At 48.6% G+C, this 23519-nt stretch overlaps 1 protein-coding gene across 8 annotated transcripts in view; it reads left to right on the top strand.

Annotated features, from left to right (window-relative positions):
* CTBP2 (C-terminal binding protein 2) overlaps nt 1–23519 on the top strand; it is a 161263-nt gene that overhangs the window by 68946 nt on the left and 68798 nt on the right. Inside the window, exon 1 of one of the 8 annotated variants that reach the window (XM_063103385.1) lies at nt 3097–3249. The exons of 6 other annotated variants lie outside the window; for them this stretch is intronic. The gene's annotated coding sequence lies outside the window, so the exon portion shown is untranslated. Of the gene's footprint in view, nt 1–3096; nt 3250–4189; nt 4275–23519 lie in introns of those variants that run through there. One more of the 8 variants, XM_063103386.1, reaches the window with a different exon arrangement.

Here is a 23519-nt window from a genome sequence, read left to right as displayed (position 1 = left end):
AGGGGCAGGAAGGCATCTTAGGGTCCTGGGCTGTTGAGCCCAGAGGAAAACACCTGTCCTCAGCATTGTCTTGTGAAAGAGAGAGGCAACTTGTTCCAGACGGCAGAACTGGGCTGGGAGGCAAGGAAGCATAAGTCTTTAAATCTAAAGAATTTCTAAAACCATGCAAGTTGTCCGCTAGTGAGACAGACCGTCTGTGTGCTGGTGAGCAGTGTGACAGGCCACCTAGCCTAAAAGGGTCACTGCGTGTCATGGGAGTCTGCATTGAAGCATCCCAAAGATCTCTTTGTATCCAAATAAATCTGAGTTGTCTGGTACACCCCAAGATGTGGGATCTTACTTGTCATTATGAAGCAGGGATGTAGGGCATGTGAGTGGGGTGACAGTCACTAGAAGGACAGACATAGAAGAATCGGGATTCTTCAGCAGACAGACCTTTACCTTCCAGGTGGGCTCCATAGGATAGTTCATGTGCGGATGCTCTGTCCCTGGGGTGGGGAGTGTCCTTTCTCATAAGCTGTGTAGTACGGTCCCAGTGCATGGTGACCACTGACCTTCACAGATGCTTCTGTCTTAATACGTAAGTGCTCAAACCCATCTTTTCAGGGTTGAGTGTGGGGCTGAGCAGCAGGGGCTGGCAGCTCCTGCTCACTACAGACTCAACCATCCATTCATTTAGAAGTAAGAGAGAGAGAGAGAGAGAGAGAGAGTGTGTGTGTGTGTGTGTGTGTGTGTGTGTGTGTGTGTGTGTGCGCGTGTGTGCGCGTGCACATACGTACACACACGTGCCAGGTGCTTTCAGAGGGCGAGGAACCCCTCCCTGATGGGTTTTTGTCTTTCTAGTTTTGTGTCAAGTTGAATGTATACGGTCTTAGTCCACTCAAGCTGCTATAAAAAAACACTATAAACTACTAGCTTATAAACAACAGAAATTTATTTCTCACTGTTCTAGGGGCTGGGGAGTCCAAGATCAAGACTCCAGCCAATGCTGTGTCTGGGGAGGGCCCAGGCCCACTTCCTAGTTCATAGACGGTGCTTTCTTGCTGTGTCCTCAATGGAGGAAGGGGACGAACAAACGATCTGGACTTCTTTTATAAGGGCACCAGTCCCATTCATGAGAGCTCTACCCTCATGACCCAATCACCCCCGAAAGGCCCCCCCTCCTAAAACCATCACCTTGGGAGTGAGTTTCAGCGTATGAATTTTGGGTGGACACAACCATTCAGGCCATAGCATATGCCTTGGGTTGAGGAGCCATGATGGTGGGAGTGTTGGGTGTGGGCCTCTGAACCAGAAGCTGGGATTGGAGCGTGGGAGGCAGCAGCCACAGGAGGTCGAGGGAAGAGCCTCTGGGCAGAAGGAACAGCTCGTGCCCAGGTCAGGAACCCGTGCAGCCACAGCCCTGTGAGAGTAGAGAGCCGAGGTTGGCGAGCAGGTTGGCGGTCATGCAGAACCCCCGTCTTGGCCAGGAAGGCGGGGGGGGGGGGGGCAGTTGGAGAGTTTCAAGGACAGTGTGGCATGATCAAATGTAAGTTTTGAAAAAAGATTCCCCAGGCATCTGTGGAAAATGGCTTAGAAAGGGGCAGGAACAGAAACAAGGATATTGTTGAGGTAGACTCATACAGCAGTGGACCCTTATATTAAGATCACTCACATTCTAGCCTAGAAAGTCAGAGTTTGTGGAAGCGGCTGCTTTGACAGTGACAGGACTAGATCTCACCACGGAGTGATTTTTACTAAGGCTTCTTGCTGGAGGTTCATGCTCTCCCAAGATGATTACTGTTGGAGATTCTTTGCCCTGCTTTCAGAAGTAAAGCTTCCAGCTCTGCCTGGAGTCTGGGATGGAAATTGTCTCCGGTTAATGGGATCCTTAAAACAGCTAAATCCTCCACTAAATGCTTTATGTAACTGCTGCTGCACACGGGGGTAGCTCCCCTCGCCATATGTCCATGTGGCTTTCTTTCAGTGTCATTAAAGACAGTCAGACATGTACATGGGAAGGAGACGGGATCCTGCTGTAATGACGTTGTCTGCCCCATCTTTTCTCAGCTGTTTAAATTGCTGTCAGGGCAGCATAGAAATCTTGGAGGGAGGGAGGTTTCTCTGATATAATTATGCTGTTAGTAAAAATGTTGGCGGCTTTTCTCCACTTTCCCCCTTAGCCACTAAAATAAAACTCTTTATCTTGGAACCGACAGCTGTTTGCAATCTGCCTCATTTTTCCTGCTGACTTGTTGGTGTCGCAGCTTGGGGAAGGGGTGGTGATGTGAGGATTGAAGGTGGTCATTTCAGTCCTGGTGGTCTTGAACCAAGAGCCAGGAAGCTGGAGCAGCCCCAGATTGGGTTGTCTTTGGGTTTTGCCCGGTGAGCTGTTGCTAAGCAGAGGGCTTTGTTTGCATAGAGCTGGGGAAAAATTTGTTCAAGGACAAGTACGCTTTGGCAAAGATTTGCTGATGTGGCAAAGGCAGAGCTCATGGCTGAGTGTCAGGCACCGGCAGTAACAGGTGGAGAAGTCAGCACCTCCGCAGGCAGACTTGGGGCAGTTGCAGGGAGATGTTTTTTGGATCTCAAGGCGCCTTCTCGGGACAGAGCCCTGGGTGGTCAGGAAGGCAAGGGAGGAGGTGGCAGGTAGGGGTGGGGTCAGCACCTGCTCTGGACACCAGCCCTCTGCCAGAAAGCAAAGGATGGGTGGGGAGAGGGTGGTAGGTGCTTCTGAGAACCTCGCTGGCCTGGCAAATCCATGTTTTGACTGTAGCCACCGTGGAGGGACCCTGAGACTGAGGTTGGGAGGGCCTCAGGGCTGGGGAGGCGGCTTCCAGGGTCCCACCTCCCAGCACCCTCCCTTCCGAGCCAGGAGAGGAAGGGTGGGGTGGGCTGGGGAGCCCCAGGACTGTAGAGAGAGGCTCCACCCGGGAGGCCGGTCCCTCCTGGGGTGGCAAGGGCGGTCTCCAGGGCTCCTCCGTCTGAGTCAGACTCTTCTTCACTTTGTCCTCTTCCCACGTGACTGCCGTGGGCCCGAAATAGAAGGATGACCGGGCCAGTCTCCCCTGCGGCTCCTCCGTGTGTGGCTCTTGGTGCCCCATTGAGGTGGCCTCAGTGCTGTGGGCCGCTGCGTCTTCCCAGGCCACAGAGAAGCAACACGGAGCCGGCAACCGGTGGGGCCTGGCTCTCCGTTCGGGGCAGGACAGTGGACAGAGGACTCCATGTCACCGTCTTTTCTCCCAGCAGCGTCTTCGTCAGCTATTCCTGGTAATGTGGTGTCATTTTCTCTTTTGCAGACAAGGAAACCAAGCCTCAGAGGGCTCACGTGGGGGGAGTGTGTGCACAGCTGCTCCGTGTTGTGTCCTTGGGACACCTGGCCTCCCTGGGAGGGGACCCGGGGGCTGGGTGGTGGAGCCTGCGGGAGGCCCCTCTGATGGTCTCACCAAGCAGTCGCTCCCCCACTCTCCACACATTGGGGTGACATGTTTTTATCCAGAAGTCAAGTCCAGAGAGCTTTTTCTGTGTGACTTGGCTTGCTGTCTTCCAGCTTTGCAAAGCACGTGGAGAATGTGCTAGCCCCGGTGATCTTATAGATGGGCTTCTGGTGTCAGGTATAAACTTGCAAGTTTAATGTAAAATATTAGCCTTGCTTTTAGTCTACCAGGCATTCAGCATCAGCTGTTGGGATGCGGAGGTGAGCGGGGGTATCCATGCCCTCCCAGCATGTCCCTGTGTCCTGGTGGGGGCCACCAGCAGAGAGGTGGCCCCATGCTGTCTCAGAGGGTCTTGCTTGGTAGACTCACGTGGTAGCCTCCGGGAAGTTTTCCTCTGGAGCAGTAGCTTCTGAGCCACATTTTCTAGAGTAGAGATAATGCTGAAGGCCCACTGGGCACATGTCCTTTGAAAACTGGCTGAAGAGTGATGGTCGTGGCCGCAGAGTACAGACAAGACTTGGGCAGCCACCACAGTCTGGTCACGGGAGAGAGTCATAAGCTTGAAAGCATTACCTGAGGCAAGAGGCATGTTAAATTTTTATAAGGATCAATTATAATGGAAAGTCAAGGTTAGCAAGTGAAGTTTTTTGGGGGAAGCTGCTGACAGTTTTTTGTCTTCTCCAGAGAGAGCCCAGAAAAGCTGCATGTCACTGGCAAGGATGTCATTTTGCTTCAAGGAACATGAGATATTTGGAAGGCAGCGTTGTCCAGCAACGTGCTGCCCACGGGAGGAGGGTAGCATGGCCAGGCCCTGACCTTGGGCCACTGGGAGGTTATACTGCACTCTGGGACTTTCAGGTCAGTTCTCTGCCTTGGGCCCCAGACTTGCCATTGGGCTGGTTCTGGTTGGTCTCTGGACTTCACTGTGGCCATGTGGAATCATCCAGCACACAGCAGCGGGTACAGCGACTGCCCTGCAGGACAGGGCTGTCCTGGGGTTGGGATATTTTGGATTTTGGGTGGAGGATGGGTACTCAGTGGCCAATTCCTGGAAGCAGCCACCAGCTGACCCAAAAGGAAGCCCTTGCTGTGATCTGTCGAGGATTTGCTCAGATCACTGCAGTCAACTGGAGGCCCCTGAACCCCAGCTGTCGAGGCCAGGCAAGGGCCTCTCCTGCCTTTGTTCTGGCTTATCTCTAAGAACATGGTCCTGGTGTCCTTGCTTTCTGACCCCGCTGTCTCTCTACCTAAAAAGCCCCTGACATGCTGTGACTCTTACTATACCTTTGATAGTTGAGCTTAGAGAAATAAAACCACACTGCAATATTTGGGGTCCTATGGGGGAAATAAAACTTGAGCACATTCACTATGGCCACTTATATCCATTTCTGTTTTTTGTGTTAACTTTTTATTTTGACATAATTTCAAAATTACTAATTATTTTTACTTCAGAAGAGTTGTAAGAATGGGTCAAAGAATTTTTAATTACCCTTTACCTAGACATTCCAAATGATGTTTTAGCACATTTGCCTGTTCTCTCACACACACAAACATGTACAGTATATATTTTTCTGAAGCCCCCTGAGAAATATTTGCGAATATATAACACTGAAATATTTAGGGACAGAGGAAGTAGTTTATCCTGAACACCAGCACATTCTCTTACATACAGTACAAGTATCAAAATCAGGAAGTTCACATTGATAGTATAAGCTGGCCAGTTGGCTCAGTTGGTTAGAGCGTGGTGCTAATATTACTGCTTTTGCCAGTTGTCCCAATAATATCTTTTATAGCAAAAAAAAAAACCAAAAAACAAAAAAAGTTCTGGATTCTGTGTTGCATTTAGTTACCTTGTCTCTTAGTTGTCTTTCATCTGGAGCAGTTCCTTTGTTGAAGAGAACACACCAGTCATTTTGTAGAACGTCCCTCAATTTGGTTTGTTTCGTGTTTTCTCCCGACTACATTCAAGTTAGGCACTCTGGGCAGGAAGACTTCAGTAGTGATGTTGCATTGTTCTCAGCGTATCAGGAGGCACTAATGTCAATTTATGTTATTACTGACGAGGCTAATAACTTTGATCAGTTGGTTAAGGTGGTGGCTGTCTGTTTTCATCATTGTCAAGCTATTTTTCACTTTGTAATTAATAGATATGTTGTGGGGAGATAGGAGACTGTAAATATCCTGTTGATCCTCAAACTTTTTCACCAACTGGTCTTAACACTCATTAATTCTCTTCTGAATCAATTATTACGATGGTTGTTAAGTGGTCATTTTCCAATTCCATCATTTCTCCTGTGTTTATCCTTTGGCTGTCCGTCTTCCCTGTAAAGTAAAGGCAAATCATAACTAAAGCCAAAACATTTCATTGTTTTAGTTATACTAAGTTTCCATTTGTATTGTCAGGGCTAGGGCTCAGACCCTCGAAACCCATTGTACAGACTGGGTCCCCAGACCCCTCACATGCAGGTCCATGCTAGGTAATTGGGAAAGATTCCAGGACCTGTTGGCAGATGACATGACCGCAGTCCTCAGCTTCCTCAGCGGCAGCAGCTTACAGGTCTGGCAGTGGCAGTGGCCTTGCAGAGGGTCCTGGGGGCACTAGCAGCAGCAGCCTCCAGCAGCAGTAGTGGCCTCCCCATGTCTCCCCACGCGGGTGCATCCCGGGGATGGGAGGCGCCATGGGTCAGAGCCACTCATCCTTAAAGTCCATAACCCAGGACACCTGGGTGCACGTGCGCAGTTACACTAGATGATAACCAAGGAACACCTGAACGCACATGCCTGTTTACATCAAATGCTCGGCAAGATTCTGAACACCTGAGGGGCCCTGACCATTTTTTCCTATATTTTCCCCACATTCCCTTACTTACATATATTTTTATCTAAGGACTCCTGGGTTCCTGCTTCATTCATTCGATTGTGTCCTGATGCTATCATGGTTTATTCCGATGCTCAAATTGCTTCAGATTTGGTCAGTGAATGCGTCTTCAAGCTGTCTACTTTATCTTGTGTCTTTTTGATATGTCTCCATCTTCTTTAAGCCAGAAAGCAAAGAAATGCCTAATCTCTTTTTTTTCTTCCCTAAGTCGTCCTCTCCAAGATTTTGTGTGTCTTACATACCGTGTCTAGGTGTGGGATGGGGGGAGGCAGTGCTGAGTGTTCCTAATTTGTGGTTGTGACACAATCATGATTGCATGCCCTGAACATTAAAAGTGTGCTCCTGTGCCCCATGTATTTGGGGGGCTGTGGCTGTGGGCTTCTCTCAGGCCAGCGGGCCTCCTGCTGTCAATCTTTGGGGCACAGCTTGAGACCCAAATCTTGGCCCCTCCAGATGGGCTATGACTAAGACTCCCTCATTCAGTGAATAATTTATGACTTCAGATGCTGTGTACATGGATTTCTTCTTTTACCATTTTTTTTTTCTTTCTTAATTTCTTGTATGCATCTGGAGACCTTTTAGCATAGGGGCATCAAGTTCATTTTAGAAAATACCCAGAGGAGATTGTGCTTCTAATGATGACAATCAAGATGGCACAGATGTCAGCCCTCCTGTGTTAGGGGTATTCTTAAGTCAAGAGTGGTCAGTCCCAGTCATTCCAGAATGGCAAAAGGACAGTGACCAGAGGCAGGGAGGAGGGGCATGCTGATAACCCAGCCCTCACTTACCCCACCTGCCCTGGCCCAGGTATGCTACTGGCAGCACCGTGCTCGATAAGAGGTACAGGTGACAGAAGTAGACTTTTTCGTTGAGGGTGTGGATGTGTTTGTTTAACCCCCTAATCCAAGGACACTGGGTATATTTCTCTGTAGAAGTTTTGACTGCTGTTCCCTTAAGTAGAGTTATACGGAAGCATGATTTATCTGCCCCCAAAAATATGGGCCCCTTAGTGAAGTTAAGCAGAGTATAAAATGCCTTCATGGTAGTTAAATTTACACTCTGTTAAAATGATTTGTGCACTTTGCAGTAAGCTGTGATATTAAGTGCATAAATATATAGCAGAGTTAACTTGGAAGAACATTTTATTTGACAAGATCACTGTAAATGCTCAGGTACAATATCCAAACCATTTAGCATGGTTACTGGTAATAGAGGGAGTGCCAGCTCAGTTTTTAAATTCTGCCGAAAACATTCAAAGTGAAAAGGAAAGAATGTAAGTAAGTACTTCTGCCCGGGGTGCTTACTAGTGGAAGTGGTTTTCATAACAGGAGAAGGGCTGTGGTTTCTAAATCAGTCTCCCTATTTCACCTGAGAAAATGCCTTGTAAACAAACTCACCATTGAAACAGTAACTTGTCCTAATTTTGGAACTGATTCTATTCAAATTAGCAACCATTATAGATATTTCAGTCTTCTTTTGTCAATGAGAATATGTTTTCCTCTGGGAATAGGCCATTTAGTCCATATTAGGGCATTATGGGAGAGTTAATAATTAATGACTTGCCTAGTGCATGGTCCACCCTTCTGTTTACAGCCAAGGCCTGATTTAATTTTCTATACATAATGGGCTTTTTCAAAATGCTTTGTCCTCATTGTTTCTTCAGATCTTATTGAAACCAACTCACTGTTTATTTCAATCTGTGTAAGGGAAGCCTGAAGGCTATGGCGTCAGCAAGACTAAATGGCTGGATTTTAAGTTTGGAAGCAGGTCCAGACAGGCAGATGAATCGATCAGTTGGGAATATTCTGTAGAATTCCCCCCTCTGTGCTTACTTGGAGGGGGTGCCGGCACTGCGGGAGAACATGGACTGGCACCTGAGTCAGTAGCTGTGAAGGTTGCTGCATCCTAGATCCTCCATTTACTGTGGACCAGGTGGCAGAACAACAGACCCCGCATGGCTTGACCCCTGAGGGCTGGAGCTTGAACTAGTTTTCCCCAACTTTATTGATTGTTGTAGAAGGAACATTCTGACCATCATCCATGGTAGGAAAACATAATTGGAGAAGGAAATAACATGATCATTGCTAAGGTCAGACTAAGTCAGGAGCAGAGTCATGACTTCTCTAGAGGTATCTGAAGTCCTCATGGGTCCAGCCACCTCTATGTGATCAGTGCTGGCCTCGCCTTCTGAAATGTCCCAGCAAACACGTGCTGCCCCTCCCTATGCAGTCACTCTTGCTGCCTCCCCTGCCCATTACCTTATGTCACTTTGTCTGGATGCTGTGAAGTCCATCCTGATAGAACTTGTCAGAGGCCGGACAGCGTGCCTTGCATTAAAAAAAAGCTGTGGAAGTAGAACCTTGTGAACACAATAGACTGAGTTCAGCTGCAAATAATTTATATAATAATTGATACTAAAACCTCATTTCTGGCAGGCTGCGGACAAAAATAATCTTCTCTGGCAATACTTGGGCCCTATCCTCGCCTAGGAAGTAAGTCCCAGACACTCCCTTCATTGTCGATCTTAATACCCCAGCCCATGGCCACCAACAAGAAAGGTTCTGCTCGGGTTCTTGTGGGAATTGTGACCACAAGGTCATAGCAAGTATTGTCGTGTGGGCCGGGAATATATGGCATCTCAACAGCCCCCCATCAGCACCCATCCAGGGCTGTCACCTGAACCTGGAGTCAGAATTGGCTGTTGCAGCCCCAACCCAAGGTAACTTCGTCACTGAGGGCTGAAACCACAGAACAGACTGCAAATGTTGGCCCTGTTTGGACCCAGTGGCATAGAGGTGAGCTGCGGCTGCAGCAGGCGGCAGAGTGGTGGCGGGATGCCGTGTGGGCTCCGTTTGGGCGTCAGCCACGGCGCCCCGCTGCTTTTTCATGTGGAGTTTCTTCCACTGACCTGGCTTTCCCTTCTTCCAGGCAGGCTCCCATTTGTCTGCCTCAGAGAGCCCTTTTTGTTGGAAATCCCAAACACAGAACTTTCCAGAATGTGCTGTTGGATACAGCTTTTATTCTTTGATCCCTTCAGAAAATTAAAAACACCTACCGGTGTTGGCTGCCAGGCCTGGAGAAGGGGCTGAGTAGGGCTGTTCGCTGGGCCCAGGGGCCTCCAAGCCACACAGCGTGGCTTTTCCTTCCCTGTGTCCAATTCTGTCCTATCGCCGTAAGAACCCAGACAAGGGAAGCGTGTACTCTGCACGTGTGTCCTGTCACCCACAGGTGCTCAGTGTCCCTGCAGATGTCAGAAACTCACAAACTCCGACTCTCCTGCTAGGAATACTGAACGTGTTTATACTCTGCGTCTCACTGCGTGTGTCTTGCAAATGCGGCTTTTCTTCATGAGTGTAAACTTACATTCGCAGCTCTGCACAATCAGTGGCTTGTTTTCCCCTCACAATAGCTACATTTGGGTGGTGGCGGTGCCTGACACACACTTTATCTAACTTATAAAAGTTAGATAACTTGGGGTGTGTGCCTCTGTCGACATAAAAGCTCTCATGGAGAGTACCAGCATGGTTTTATTTTTTCTTTCCAAAATGGAGGCAAGAGGCATCGGGGTGCACGAGGCAGCGGCCCAACCTGCTCGTTCACTACAGGAAGTAAACGTTTCGATGACATCACTGTGGGGTTATTTCTTGTTGTTGTAATTGATCAGCAGGAAGTCGTGAGACAGATGCTTCTTGGCAGAAATGACAATTTGAAGGGGGAAGGATGAAAAGAGGGTCTGGGAAGGAAGAAAGCTTTCTGGCTGTTCTAAACTCTCCAGGGAAGAAATCTGGAAGTCCAGAGACAGTCCCCGAGAACGGGGCTCCCTCCCACCAGTGTGCATCTAAGGTTCTTAACCCTGCTGCAGCTCAATCGCCATTTTTCTCTCTGTCTCAAGCAGTGCTAACCTGGCTGGCATTTTGCTTTGTCCTTTCGTGCCAACGTGCCTTTAACTTGGTCATTGTCAGGAGGCCTCGTAAAAGTGGGTTTGTGCTTTATGGACAGGCTCTGCCTCTCAAATCCCGGGTGTTCCTTTGTGTGAGTTGAGGGAGCTGGATGGAGTGTAGAATGAGGACAGTAAGGGGGTGGCATGGCAGTTCCTGGGAGAGGAGTGGAAAGGTGGTGGCGATCCTGGGCAGGACTTGAGGCTGGAAGGGAAGTTGCCTCTCCTCCCGCCTAAACCTCCCATGGTGTGTGGGGGTCTGAGCTGACCGGGGTGGGATGGCTTTGCCAAGGGAACTGTGGAGCTGGGGCTTGAACCCTGGAGTACTGCCTGTGCCATTCTTCTAGGGGATGGCACAGTACCCCCATCACCTGAGTGAAGTGGCACAGTTGGAGTCTGAAGGCACGACCTACTCAGGGTCATCTTCTGGGCTGGGGAGGTGAGAAGTGGCCCAGAGGTGGGTGTCGCCCCTGGTGCTGGGGGAAGGTGTCTGGGTAACGGGGACCTGAAGCTTGGGGAAGGGAAGGAAGGATGGAGTCAGGCTCTGGGATGTGTGGTTAGGCTCAGGCTGCCTTTTTACATCTTTTTTGGTTTTAGTGGAAATAGAATATACAATGGTGGTTCACTGCTGGATAGTATTCCATTGTGTGAATATACTACTGTTTATACATCCATTCTGTTCTTGGATATTTGAGACTCGTATGCATTTCTGTTGAGTGTACAATATACCTAGAAGAACTGCTGGGCCATCGGGATACAAATGTTCAGCTTTGGTAGAAACAGCCTAATGATTTTCTAGAATGGTTGCTCCAGTTTACACACCTGCCAGCCGTGGTGGTAATCCCTGTTTCACACGTCACCTGCTCTCAGCATCTCAGTCTTCATCTTAGTGATTCTGGTGGATTTGTACTAACCTCAGCATGGTTTAATTTGTATTTTCCTGATGACTAGGATATTAGGCACCTTTTTATGTCATAATTGGCCATTTTGGTATTCTCTTAAGTGCCTGTCTTTTGTCTCTTCTAAAAACTTTCTTCTGGATTTTTTTTATAACCGTGTCTTAGTTCATTGTGTGCTGCCATAACAGAACACCACAGATTGGGTAATGGATAATGAACAAATTTATTGGCTCACAGTTGTGGAGGCTGGAAAGTCCAAGGTTGAGGGGCAGGCATCTGGCAAGGGCCTCCTTATGTGTCATGCCATTGTGGAAGGGACGAACTTGCCATATTATAAGGAACCTGGGGCTGAGATAACAGTGTTAATCCATTCACGAGGACAGAGCCCTCTTGGCCTAATCACCTCTGGTTAGGCTACACCTCCCAACACTGTTGCCTTGGGGATTAAGTTTCCAGCACATGTTTTTTGGGGGAACACATTCAAACCATAGCACAGTGGAACTATAGAAATTCTTGATATATTCTGGATACAAGTCCTATGTTGGGTATTTGTACTGAGATATGTTCTCCCACTTTGCATTTTCACTCTCTAATGAAATCTTTTTCATGAGCAGAAGTTTTTATCATGTCCAGACTTATATTTTGTGGATAGTGCTTTTGTGTCTTGTTGAAATCATCGTTGCTTACCCCAAATCCTTAAAACATGCTCCGTGTTTTCTTTTAGAAGTTTGATTGTTACACTCTTCACGTTTGGCATCAACTTTGCATAGTGTGAGTTAGGGGTCAAGGTTTCCATTTTTTATTGTTCAGCTCTGCCTATGACACTCTCAGTCAAGGTAGAGTTCCTGGTCTGCAGGTGGCTCCAGTATAGCTGCTGCCATTGGAGCCCACATGTGGACAGGTGGGGCAGACCTCTCATGTCCTTTTCATGGTCTCTGGTCATTCTTCAGAGTTAGGAAGTAAGGTACCTGGCTGCAGTGTTAGAGGCCTGTCCCTAGAAATCATCCTTTCTAGGTGGACTGAGTTGCAGAAGGGTCAAGGCCCTGTAGAGTGAAGAGAGAGTGAAGTCCAGCATTCCTCATGGTTGGGTCTCAGGGCACTGATGACTGTTGGTGGTGGGGCTGGCTTGGGGTCTTGGGGATCATGGCTAGATGAGGTAGTAGAGGGTGACTCATGGGCTCTGCAAGGAGAGCCAAGTGCAAGCCATTCTCAGAGTGAGAGGCCCTTCTGGTTTGGGTGACACCAGCTGTGTGGCACTGACATCTCATCTAGTCCAGCCTCTCTGCCATGTTGACCCTACAGCTGATGAGGAGGAACAGCCCAGGGGATGCAGGGTCTGAGTTGGTCGAAAGGGCGAGAGCAATGGGAGGTTCATTGCAGAGGGATGAAGGGACCGAAAGAGTTTGCTGGAGAGTGAGCATGATGCTGTGTATTTCAAAGGGAACACCCGACTCACATTTTTTTCAGCGTTTAAAGGTCGGTGGTTGCCATGGGGGGTGTGTTTCAGCTAGGTCTTTATGGCACTCCCGACACGTCACTGCTGGCAAGATCTCTATGGCCAATTGTTTGTGTGGACTCCCTGGTCACCCTGAGTTGTTCCAGAGTTGTTTCATTATATTCACTGTATTCTTAATGAGACCTTTTGACACTGTGCTGCTTCCAAGGACTTTGGCAATGTCTGGACATGTTTTTGGTTATTGTATTCAGAGAGGGGGGATGCTACCGGCATGTAGTGGGTAGAGGTCGGGCATGCTGCTGAACCACTGCAGCGTACAGGACAGCCCCCCACCACAAAGAATTGTCCAACCAAAAATGTCAACAGCACCAAGGGTGTGTCTGGCTAAGTGTAACACTTTGAACACTGCCAGCATCCTGTGGTGTCAGGTGAGTTGGAGGTTTAGGGTCCAGGGTTCCATATGTGGACAGTGGGGGTAAGAACAGCATCTCCTGTCGTGGAGGCTTGGGTGACATGAGTAATTTTTTCCTTCTTTTTGGAAAAACTTAACTGTCATAGCCATAATAGTGTATATAAACTCCTGTACATATAAAGGCAATTGATTTGCCACATAAAAATTGTTTGCCTCATACAGATTGGTTTCTGAGCACAGCCTTGTAACACCAAGGTCAAGGGTTCAGATCCCCACACAGCCCAGCTGCCAAAAAATAAATAAATAAATAAAACAAATTGGTTCCAATTCCTTTTGTTCATTTCATGCAAAAAGCCCATTTGAAAGTGATGTGGAAGCCATTGGAGAAATCAGATAGTTTTGAGCTTTTAAATGGACATCACCAACATTGGGATTAAGGGGAAAAAAAAAAAAAAAAAACTACATAAAAATAACACAGTGGCCCTGCAAAAACAGGAAGGAGTCACCGGAACGGTTTGTCATGAGGTGGGGCACGTCGGGAGGCTCAGGCCAGCCTGCTGGGACCACCGCGGCTGCGTTCTTCCTCCGTCTCTGTGTTCTCGGGCTCTGGAGGTGGAATCTCAGCTGTTTGCTGTTCTGTCATCTCTCTATTTTTTGCATCCAACAGTCAGTAATGACTTAAATAGTGATTGCCAGAACTGTAATCAACAGTTTTGTTAATGGTTTGGGGCCTTATAAAAGAATTTGTCCTGAGGCACCTACCAAGGGGAACACACAAAATCTCTGAGACCAGCTTTTTCTTGATTTTCATTTTCCGGCTCTGCAAGGCCTGTCTCCTTGTGTCTGCCCTGTGTCCACCCTGTGTGTCCCTCCAGGGATCACAGATCCTGTAGATCGTCCCTAGGAAGCAGCAGTTTGATTGGGCAGCCAGTGGTGGACAGTACTGGGGTCCCTCCCACCTCCCACGAGGGACCCAGGACTTGGCATCTGTTACCTTGTTCTTGCTTCCCAGCCCAGTTGCCTCCTCTGGCAGGACAAAGAGGGGTTGGAGCAGGGTTCCGTTCCGGCCCTTTGGTGTCTGACCAGAAACACCCAGCCCAGGCCTGCAGGGCTTGCACGTCCTGTGAATGTCCAGGGCCCGGGGCCGGCCACCCTCACAGTGTGGACGAGGTGCCTTTCCTGACCTTTTGTCTCCCACCACATGCTCCGTCTGCTCCATCTGTGTGCAGCTAACTGTTGCGCCCCCCCCCCCCTCAACAAAAATTGCCAGATTCCGTTTCCTGCCCTCCTCTGTTTCTGAGTTTGCAGCATCTGGTAGACGTCTCTGCAAAGGTGTGGCGTCTGCCTGTTTCGGAAGTGTCTGGTGATGCTAATGTGCATTTCAGGGTATCAGGGAAGTTGATGTTCCTGATCGTTCTGTTCCTTCTGTTATTGAAGGAACGGCTATTGGACTATTAACGGTGGCTTTGGAGGTTTATTGTCTGTCTGCTCAGGGGTTTATTTCACCGTTATTTTCCTCAGTGGCTCTCGCCAGCCTTGCTTTTCTAAAGGGCTCTTTAAAACTTGGCGGACTGGTCCATTCGTGGGCTCCGTGGCCGGCTGGCAACACCATTAGCTGTTTCAGTTTGAGTCTTGTGCGTTTCTGCTGCCGTCTTTCTGGTCTTACTTCACTTTTGGGGTGGGTCCCCCTGCCTCGTTCCGACAGTTGGAATGCGAGTCTTCAGCAGGCTGGACTAGTTTCCTGTTCCACTTGGGCTCAAGCTAACTGCACAAGTGACCAGTCTGTTAGCCAGCTTCGCCACTTCCCCAGTCAGCAGCACACACCCGGCATTCTGCATTTTGTTTCCTGGGTGTTCAGTCATCCTGCTGAATCCCTGGTTGGCCCCCCAGTCCAGTGCCAAAGGCTGTCTGTCAGCCTTCAGCAAGGCTCTCATGTGCACAGGGCTGCCCCTGAAATGCCCCGTCCCCTCCCACCGCTGCCTCCGTTTCCCCTCTCAGCAAAGCGCTACCGCCCTGGTGAGTGAGGCACAGACTACTAGGCCATTGCAGCTCCGTCACAGGACACAGAAGCGTCAGGATGTGGATGGAATATTGTTTCAACGCAGCAGAGAGCAGCACATCTGCTCAGAAGGGGTGGCGCAGGGCGACCACGGCAGACAGGGAGTGGGGAGTTCTTCTTTCATTTATGTGCTTTGTTTCAGAACAATTTTAGATTTACAGAAAAACTGAGGAGATAGTACAGATTCCATTACCTCATACCCAGTTTTCCCTATTTTTAACATGTGACGTTAGTATAACATTTGTTACAACTAATGAACCAATATTGACACATTATTATTAACTAAAGTCCATAGTTTATTTAGAGAGGGTAATTTTTTATCTGTCTATATTATTCATTTCCTTAAGGGTCTTTTTGTGGTATGGAAAAGGAAATAATTTCACATCTTTGGTTTCTATTCAGCTTCCTGTGGGGAGGGGAAACGACAGAGTATTCTCTATGAAACCTTCATGGGGGTGGAGTGGGCATCAGCAGGGACCTCCATTTCCTGATTAAATAGCACAACAGACAGAAGTGGCCATGTCCTGGCTTAGGAATTTAATATTGGAAAATAAGGTTATCAAAATGGAAACTTCCAGCAAGCATGTTTTTTGTTAAACTCATCATTGTAGGTGTGTTACGTATTAGACTTATCCTGATTCTGATTTTGGAATTTAAAACCTTGCAAAATTGAAGTGCAGCGTGTGTGCAGTGTTGGTGCCGTCAGCAGAAGGTCCGTGACTGTTAGGTACCGGCTGGTGGTTGCTGGGGGAGGTGGTCATGGGCACCAAGGCAGGCAGGGGCCTGGGGAGTTGCAGTCACGCGATAGTCAGGCTGGAACTGGCCGACCTAGAGGCTGTTTTGCAGGGAAGATGGGGTACCTGCTCTGCCCCAAAGCCCTTCATGTGCATCATTAGATTCCATTCCTGCAGCTTATCTCCCTGCCTCAGACTAGAGCTGGAGGATCAGAGATGAAGTAACTTGACCCAGGTCACCTGTCAGAATCCAGAGGACAGCCCAAGACTCCAAGTTCAGAGTGAGCTGAGCTCAGGGTATTTGCCAAGGGGGAACTAGGGGCAGCCCATGGGAGAGGCACAGACCCACATTGCCCTCTCCTGCAGGGCGAAACAAGTCTGGCCTCCACATTGCCAGGGACTTGATGATCCTGCGATCACCTCCCAGCGCCTCCCGGTCCCAAGCGTCCTGCTGCCAGGGCCTGGGCAGTCCCTCAGAAAGCCCTCTGCGTGGGTGCTGCCTCTCCGCCAAGGTCCTAAATGGGGAAACCCAGTAGTTGTCTGGGCCTCATCTCTGAACCCAGCGGACACCCTGGCCGCCTGGTTCTAGGACGCTGGTTGTTTTCAGTGTGGTCCAGAGATGAATTCGTGACCCTGTAGCACTTGCTTCTTTCTGTGCCCTGTGCCTCATTGGAACCTCAGCCTGTCTTTTAGGGACACCTTCTTATTTTTGTTGGCTATTAAACCTAGTTTATCCAAATCGTGAATAAAATGTACATTCTTTGCTTTCTAGATTCTTATCACTCACTATTTGGAGAGAAAGGGGACGGGGGTTATACATGCAAATTAATGCTTTCCTTTGCTTTTTATTACTCCCTCTATACGTAGTTTGGATTCTTTAATGTGGATGAAACGTCAGACTCCCGAATTCGGGAACGGTCATTCTGTGCATCTGTGGTCATAATGGATGTGTCCTCTGCAGACCAGGAGGGTCATGGGGGCAGAACTCTGGCTCCGCAATAAAGCTTCCCAGAATCCTGCAGAGGCAGGGTCCGCAGGGCCTGTGCTGTGTGGCTAAGTGGACCTTTAGTGAGTCGTTTTCCTCGCTTTGTTTTCTAGTTTCTTGTTGGATACACCAGCTGAGGTAAGGGCCACCTGGTTGTTTCTAGGTAGCAGGTGTCCATTCAATGTCTCTTGGCACCAAAGGACACATTGCTGAAGTGGCAGACCCTAAGTAAAGTGTGCAGATGTGAGGCCACCACGAGATGCAAAGTTTGGGGCCCGGATCAGACATGCATCGGGTTTGTAGCTCGGTGGCTCTCTGGGATGGCCCTCCACTTGGCTGCTTCAGAGGTGGAGACACAGGTGACCCAGGTCAAGATGACAAACTGTGTACCCTGCCCATGACCCTTTATATTTGGTCAGGTCAGGGCCTTTCTTCAACTAAAACACATCCATGTGCTTTGGTACCTAAAGGGCTGAGTTCTGAGATGGGTGAGTGTTTGATAAATGGCATATACAAACGCAATAGATACTATTTTTTCCCCTTTTAAATAGATACTATTTTTTAGAACAGTTTTAGATTTACAGTAAAGTTCAGAAGATAGCATAAAAAGTTTTGTATCTCTTGCACCCAGTTTCCCTATTAACATTTTACATTAATACGATATATTTGTTTTAATTAATGAATCAATACAAATATGTTATTACTAACTAAAGTTTATATTTTATTCAGATTACCTAATGACCTTTTTCTTTCCCAGGATCTGGCCCTGGATCCCCCATTACATTTAGTCATCACATCTCCTTGGGCCCCTTGGCTGTGACAGTTTCTCACTTTCCTTATTTCTGATGACCTTGACAGTGTTGAGTGTGATCATGAATTTTGTGAATTCTCCCTCTGTTGCAGTTTGATGTTTTCCTCGTAATTAGACTGGGTGCTTTTTAAATTAAAAAAATTCTTTAAATAAATAAAGAAGCAGAAACCTCTGCCAGCCCGCAGTGGATTGCCACAGGTAGCAGGTGTGCGTGGGGAGGTGTCTGATGGTTTGTCGGTAGGACGTGCTCTCCCTCCACCTGCGCCCTCTACTCAGTCTGAGGACATTCAGGAATCCAGTGACCTTGCTCGTATTCAGTTGACCGCAGACTTTTTCATGAGAGCCAAAAGGACTGTCCGTGGAGGAATAAAGAAGCAAGTCCCACACGCTGGTCTCCCCTGAAGACTTCTGGATCCTCCTCGTTTCACCCTGAGGCGTTTACTGAGGGATTCCACCTGCGAGTCCCTCTCTCATTAGAGTTTTGAAATCTTGGTGAAGTCGTTCCTTTTATGGATAAGGAACCCCAAGTTGTGAAGGGTTCAGGTGACGTGCCCAGGGTCACACGGCTCGCTAGTAAGTGGCGGGGCTGGAACGTACCCCTAATGTTGGTGCCTTTCCTCCTGTCTTCGGTGCAGACGTTGCTCTCCTCCCTTGATCAGACTTTGAGTCATGCAGACAATGAAGATGCTGCCCTGTTCTTCTCACCATCTCTCCCGCCCCTCTGTGTGGCTGCCTCTCCGTGCCTGGTGACATCATGGCACTCGCTAAGGTGCTTCCATGCCCGCCTCCCGCTCAGCACAACACCGTGCACACACCTGGCATGAGAAGGCAGAGAGCATTCCGACTTGAGGTTTGGCTCGCTGCTCTGCTGGTCCTGAGGTGGGTAGTAGGTCCACCTGCCACAAAGCATTGAGTCTCTCGCTCTGCAGGGGTTAGGGTTTGGCACGTGGCTTGGTAGAGGGATGGCCGACTGTGCCTACCCACTGCCATGCTAGTGGAGGCTGCAGTGGGGGCTCACCGCTGTGACATCCCTCAGCCAAGAGGAGTTCATCATCGAGTGGATATGACTCTTTTTCGGACAGTCAGGCTGGATCAAACATCCAGAAAGAGAAAATGAAGCTCCGCTTCTTCAAATGCAGGATGAATGGATACTAATTGGACTCTTAAGCCTTGGTGAGATTTTATTTCCACTGGGGCTGTCTGCAGAGCCTGAAGCGCTGCTTATTGCTGTGGGTTCCTCCTCTAACTTCACTCCCCACTTTCACTGGGGCCCCTGCTCAGTGCACAGCTCAGAGATGCACAGAAACGAAACCTGGGGAGCGCGCCGCACAGGGGTGTGGTCTGCTGGCTTCCTATAGCTGGGCCGGCATCTCCCCCCTTCCCAGCTCTCCTGGGGGCTTCAGTGTTCATTTTCTGTATTTTGCAGAACCTACTTGACAGTCAGGTATGAGATGAAGTAAAATGTTGACTCTTGGATGGTTTTCAGTGCTTTAAAAAGCTTATCTCACATATCCAGGAAAGTGCAAAAATCCCAAGAGTGTACAGCACAGCGAATTATCACAAAGTGAACCTGGGGAGGGCTGGGGAGGCTGTTGGGTTGGAGCCGAGTCCCACAGCTGCAGGACTTCCGTTTGGGTTCTGATGATGGCGTGGCCTCCCTGGAAAGACTAGATTCCAGGAGAACCCGGTGAAAGAACATTTCTGCGAAGTAGCCTCGCAGTCCAGTTTTTATACTGAGTGGTTCAGCCAGCCTACAGCAGTGGGGACGATAAAACGTATTTTCTAGCAGCAAACATTTCATCACCAGCTGAGTTATGTTCCTGCACATTTCATATTCTATGCGAAACAATTGTGGTTACCTGTGGGTGTGTTTAAAATAATCATTAGAGAATATTTGCTGCATGCTCATTAAGTAGTAAAACCAGTGAGGTAGGGAAACTTGTGAAACTAAAATACTCAATATGCAAAACATGGCCAAGAAAGAAGAAAAGAACAAAACCAGCTTTTGAGCTAAGCAACCAAACCAGAAAGGTTTCATTCTTTGTCTTTCTTCCTGTGACTTTAACCATGAACATTGGCCTGCATCCCTATGTCCTCCTACATGGGCAGCGAGTGGTCAGGTCGACAAAGGACAAATTGGAGTGGCCAGAGATGGGAGAAATCAACAAGCTGGGTAACCGTTCTGATTTTTGTGAAATTAACCTCTGATTTTTTTGTTTCAAGTTCTCTTTAAGAACATGATTCTAGGGCTGGCCAGTTAGTTAGCTCAGTTGGTTAGAGCCTGGTGTTATAACACCGGGGTCAGGGGTTTGGATCCCTGTACTGACCAGCTGCACCCCCTGCATCCCCCCGCCCCAAGAAAAAAAAGATAACATGATTCTAAAATAGATTCAGAGCATCCACTGTGGATATAAATAGAGCATAAAGCAAACTTAGACCATGGATTGCGGCACTCTTGTCTTTTTAATGTACCTGAAATTCTTTAAGTTAGGGTGCATCTCCCTCGGGAGTTAGAGCTCCTATCCTTTGAAGACAGACAGGTGACCCTCGCACTATCCTCGCCGAGAACGCTATTCCTGCAGGGATGTCCCCCTACAGTTGTTTTTCTCCAGAGGCCAGCGATGTGGAAACCGGAAGGTAACTCGTGTTTGTGCCTGGCCTAATTCAGGTTAGAAAAAGACCAGCCCATCATTGTCTGATGGCATGGGATGGACAGCGAGGAAAACAGGGATAGCCCATTAAGTGATGGGGTGTCCCGACTCCCAGGCAAATGGCTGCAGCCACAACGGAGGTGTCCTCTGCCCTTTGAACGAGTGGCATCACCTGCCCCTCTCTCTGCCATTTGGCTTTATCTGAGTTTCTCTCCATCTGAATGTCTGCTGCACCATATCAGCTATTTATAAATTCATTGCTCTGGCAGAAAATGAAAAAGCTATTGGCAGTGATTTATTTTTTTAATGCATTTTAAATAACTGGGTTCCAACACAAAGGTGGTTGGATAATTAAATTGCAGTGGTCTCTAAAGTTAGGGTACCACAGCTTCAGGGCATCAGAGGGTGACACTCCTGGGAGGGCAGCAAGTGACTAAAGCAGGGGAGCCCCATGGGTCCCCACTCAGGAGAACTTTATCAGAGAAGCCCCAAGGGGAGTCCAGGCTCCTTGTCCAGACACCCTGTAGCTTTGAGCATCAGTGTGACATAGCTGCAGGGGGCGTTGTGTCTGCCTAATGCCTGTGTTTACTTTGGAAGTTTGTCCTACGTGAATGAATTCACAAAACTTACATTCCCCGTAAAGCTGTCACTAGCAGGAAACGCAGCAATAACTCAGGTGATGTAGTAAACCACTATTGAGTTTGCACCATCCGTGAGTTGATAAATCGTATAGCTTCATTTGGTAGGAATCAGCAATTTTATGTGGCAATTAATTTTTACTACTGGAGGGGAGCCAAAGGACGAGAATTTTACCTTGGTTTTATGTATGTTGAAAGGAACTTAACAGTTTTGCCGCAGCAAGGAAGGATTCTGTTCAGGGCCAGTTGCTTGAATTGACGTGTTTGGGTGTGAGTGGGGGCGTCCTCGCCATCTTTTGCTGGTTTTTTGCATAGCCAGAGACCGGGCAGGGAGCTAGTGTTCACTCCTCAATGGGCTGTCATGGGCCTCATGACACGTGTATAAAACGTGTGTGTGGCGTGTGGATAAATAAATCATCCGAATTTCATCAGTATGTTTTTACCCACCAGAGCAATTCACCCTGATGCCGGTTCCACATTAGAAATAAAGATGTGCTCAGAGTAACACATAATTAGTTTCCAGTCAGTTCATGAAGAGGAGGATGATGTGTTAATTTGCTGGTGGTTCTTTCTTGATTCAACCAGCAATAGCTCTTTAGCACAGCACATGCCGGTGGCTGATGTCCAGGTCCAGCCTGCTGTGGCCCAGGGCTCAGTGATGCTGTTGGGGAGGTGTCCTTCGGGCCAGGCTCCCTTCCTGATCTCTGGAACCCCAGAAAGATCATCTGAGCCCAGGTTTCTGTTCAGCCAGCCTCCCTTAGGGCCAACAGAAAAATGTGGGGTGTGCAGCAGGCACGGTTCCAAACGCCCAGTACTCCTGATTACGGATAACCACCGCAAAAGCAGCGGCCACTTCTCTCAAGCTCCACTGTGTGCTGAGAGTTATGTCTGCCATCCAAGACCTTCCCAGCAGCTCTTCAAAGTGAGTGACTCTATCCACATTTTACAGCTTTGTAGAACTTTTAAAAACAGACTTACCGAAATGTTCACCTGTACGAAGGAGATGTGCCCATCAGCCAGCTCATGTCACATACCAGCTCTTACTCACGCCCCACCAGGTGGTTTTAAATCAAATCCCAGCCACCGTTTCATGACGTCAGCAAATATTTCAGTTTATGTTCCTAAGCTATAAGGAGTCCTTTACTTAGATTTAAGGCAACAGCATCATCACACCTAAGAGGAAAACCTAACAGTTGGTGAGTGTTGTGAGCACACCTGTGCGCGGTGCCCTTCTTTCTAGCTGTCCAGACCCAGGGGTGGAGACCCAGCTTGGCCTCCCCTGCTGACCCCTTTGTTCCTCTGTGGGCACAGCTGCAGATTTGCTTGGTTTTGCCTCTCCAGCCCTAATGGGAGTGATCACTGAGACTTCTAGTCTGGCTCTCTTGTTGTAGCGTTTAAAATACTAAGTAAAATGCGCAGGAGTTCGCTGCCCCCCCCCCGGCATGTGCGTGCGACATGGCTGGACAGCCTGGCTTCAGGCCCCTCCGCCCCCCTGGGTCTCCTCGAGCAAGCTGTTTTCTGCTCTGGGCCTGCATTTTGTCGTTTTAATTTCTTTTTAATTTTGACATTTACTTGTACGTATTTGTGGGGTACAGTGTGTTTCAGTACATGCACAATGATTCACTTAGGGTAGACAGTGTACTTTTGTACCCCTTAGTCTACCCCTCTCCCCCGTTTTGTCATTTTAGATGAGAATAATGATATACCGATTTCCTAAGACTGTTGAAAGAATGAGTTAATACATGCAAAGGGCTGAGAACAATGCCCAGGGGACCGTGAGCTCAGGAACGTTCCTAGTCTTACAGCTGCAGCTCCCAAGAAGGGTACAATAGTTGTAGTGACCGGGAGGAGGTGACACCTAGCCGTGGTGCCATTGGGAGCCCAGGTGTGCAGGCTGGTCATGCAGTTCAGGATGCCGGGCAGAGGCTTAGGCTGCCTGCTGTGCCAGCTCTCAGTTACCCTTTGCTTCCATAGACCCCATTACTTCTCCCCCCAACAGATCACCCCATGAATGAGTCCCAGGCCATCCCAATAAGGACTGGGGTGAGTAGCATTTGGTTTCCAACTGTGGTTGTACCTTGGGGACAGAAGAGGGGATCTCTGTTTCTTCCTCTGCGTGGATGGACTATGCCCTTCCTGCCCACCAGCCTCTGGTCTCCTCCCTGGGCTGCTGGTGCCCGGAGTGAGAACTTTTCCCTGAACCAGAGTGTCTGGTGCCAGCTGTTCCACAAGAGGGGGCAGTTCCACTGGAAGTCCATCAGAATGTCTTTTTACAGCGCTTGGCTGTCCCAGCAGACAAAAATAAGATGTTTGCTTTAGCAATTTGCTTAGTCCTAAAAACATTCCTAGACAATGCCAGGGCCTTGGTTGAAAATAGTATGCTCAGCTTGTTGGGATGGTCCCAGGAAGGATGTTTTGAGTGAAAATAAAATGGTACATACCAGGGCTGTTTGTCTCCGCAGGAATCCTGTGAGAATTCAGCTTTATAAGGGCTGTGGGGAACCAGGATCTAGTAGAGGTCCGTTCTAGAACAGGGAAAACTATCTCCGTGTGTCACACTGCATGTTGTTCTTCCGTCCCCTTCTCACCTTTGCACTCCTTGTCTCCAGTGGTCAGGAGGGGTCTCTGCCCACGGGCCACAGT

Source organism: Cynocephalus volans, chromosome 7, assembly GCF_027409185.1.
Source record: "Cynocephalus volans isolate mCynVol1 chromosome 7, mCynVol1.pri, whole genome shotgun sequence".
Taxonomy (NCBI): Eukaryota; Metazoa; Chordata; class Mammalia; order Dermoptera; family Cynocephalidae; genus Cynocephalus; species Cynocephalus volans.
Note: the sequence above shows the minus strand (reverse complement) of the source record. Positions and strands in the feature narration are given on the sequence as shown.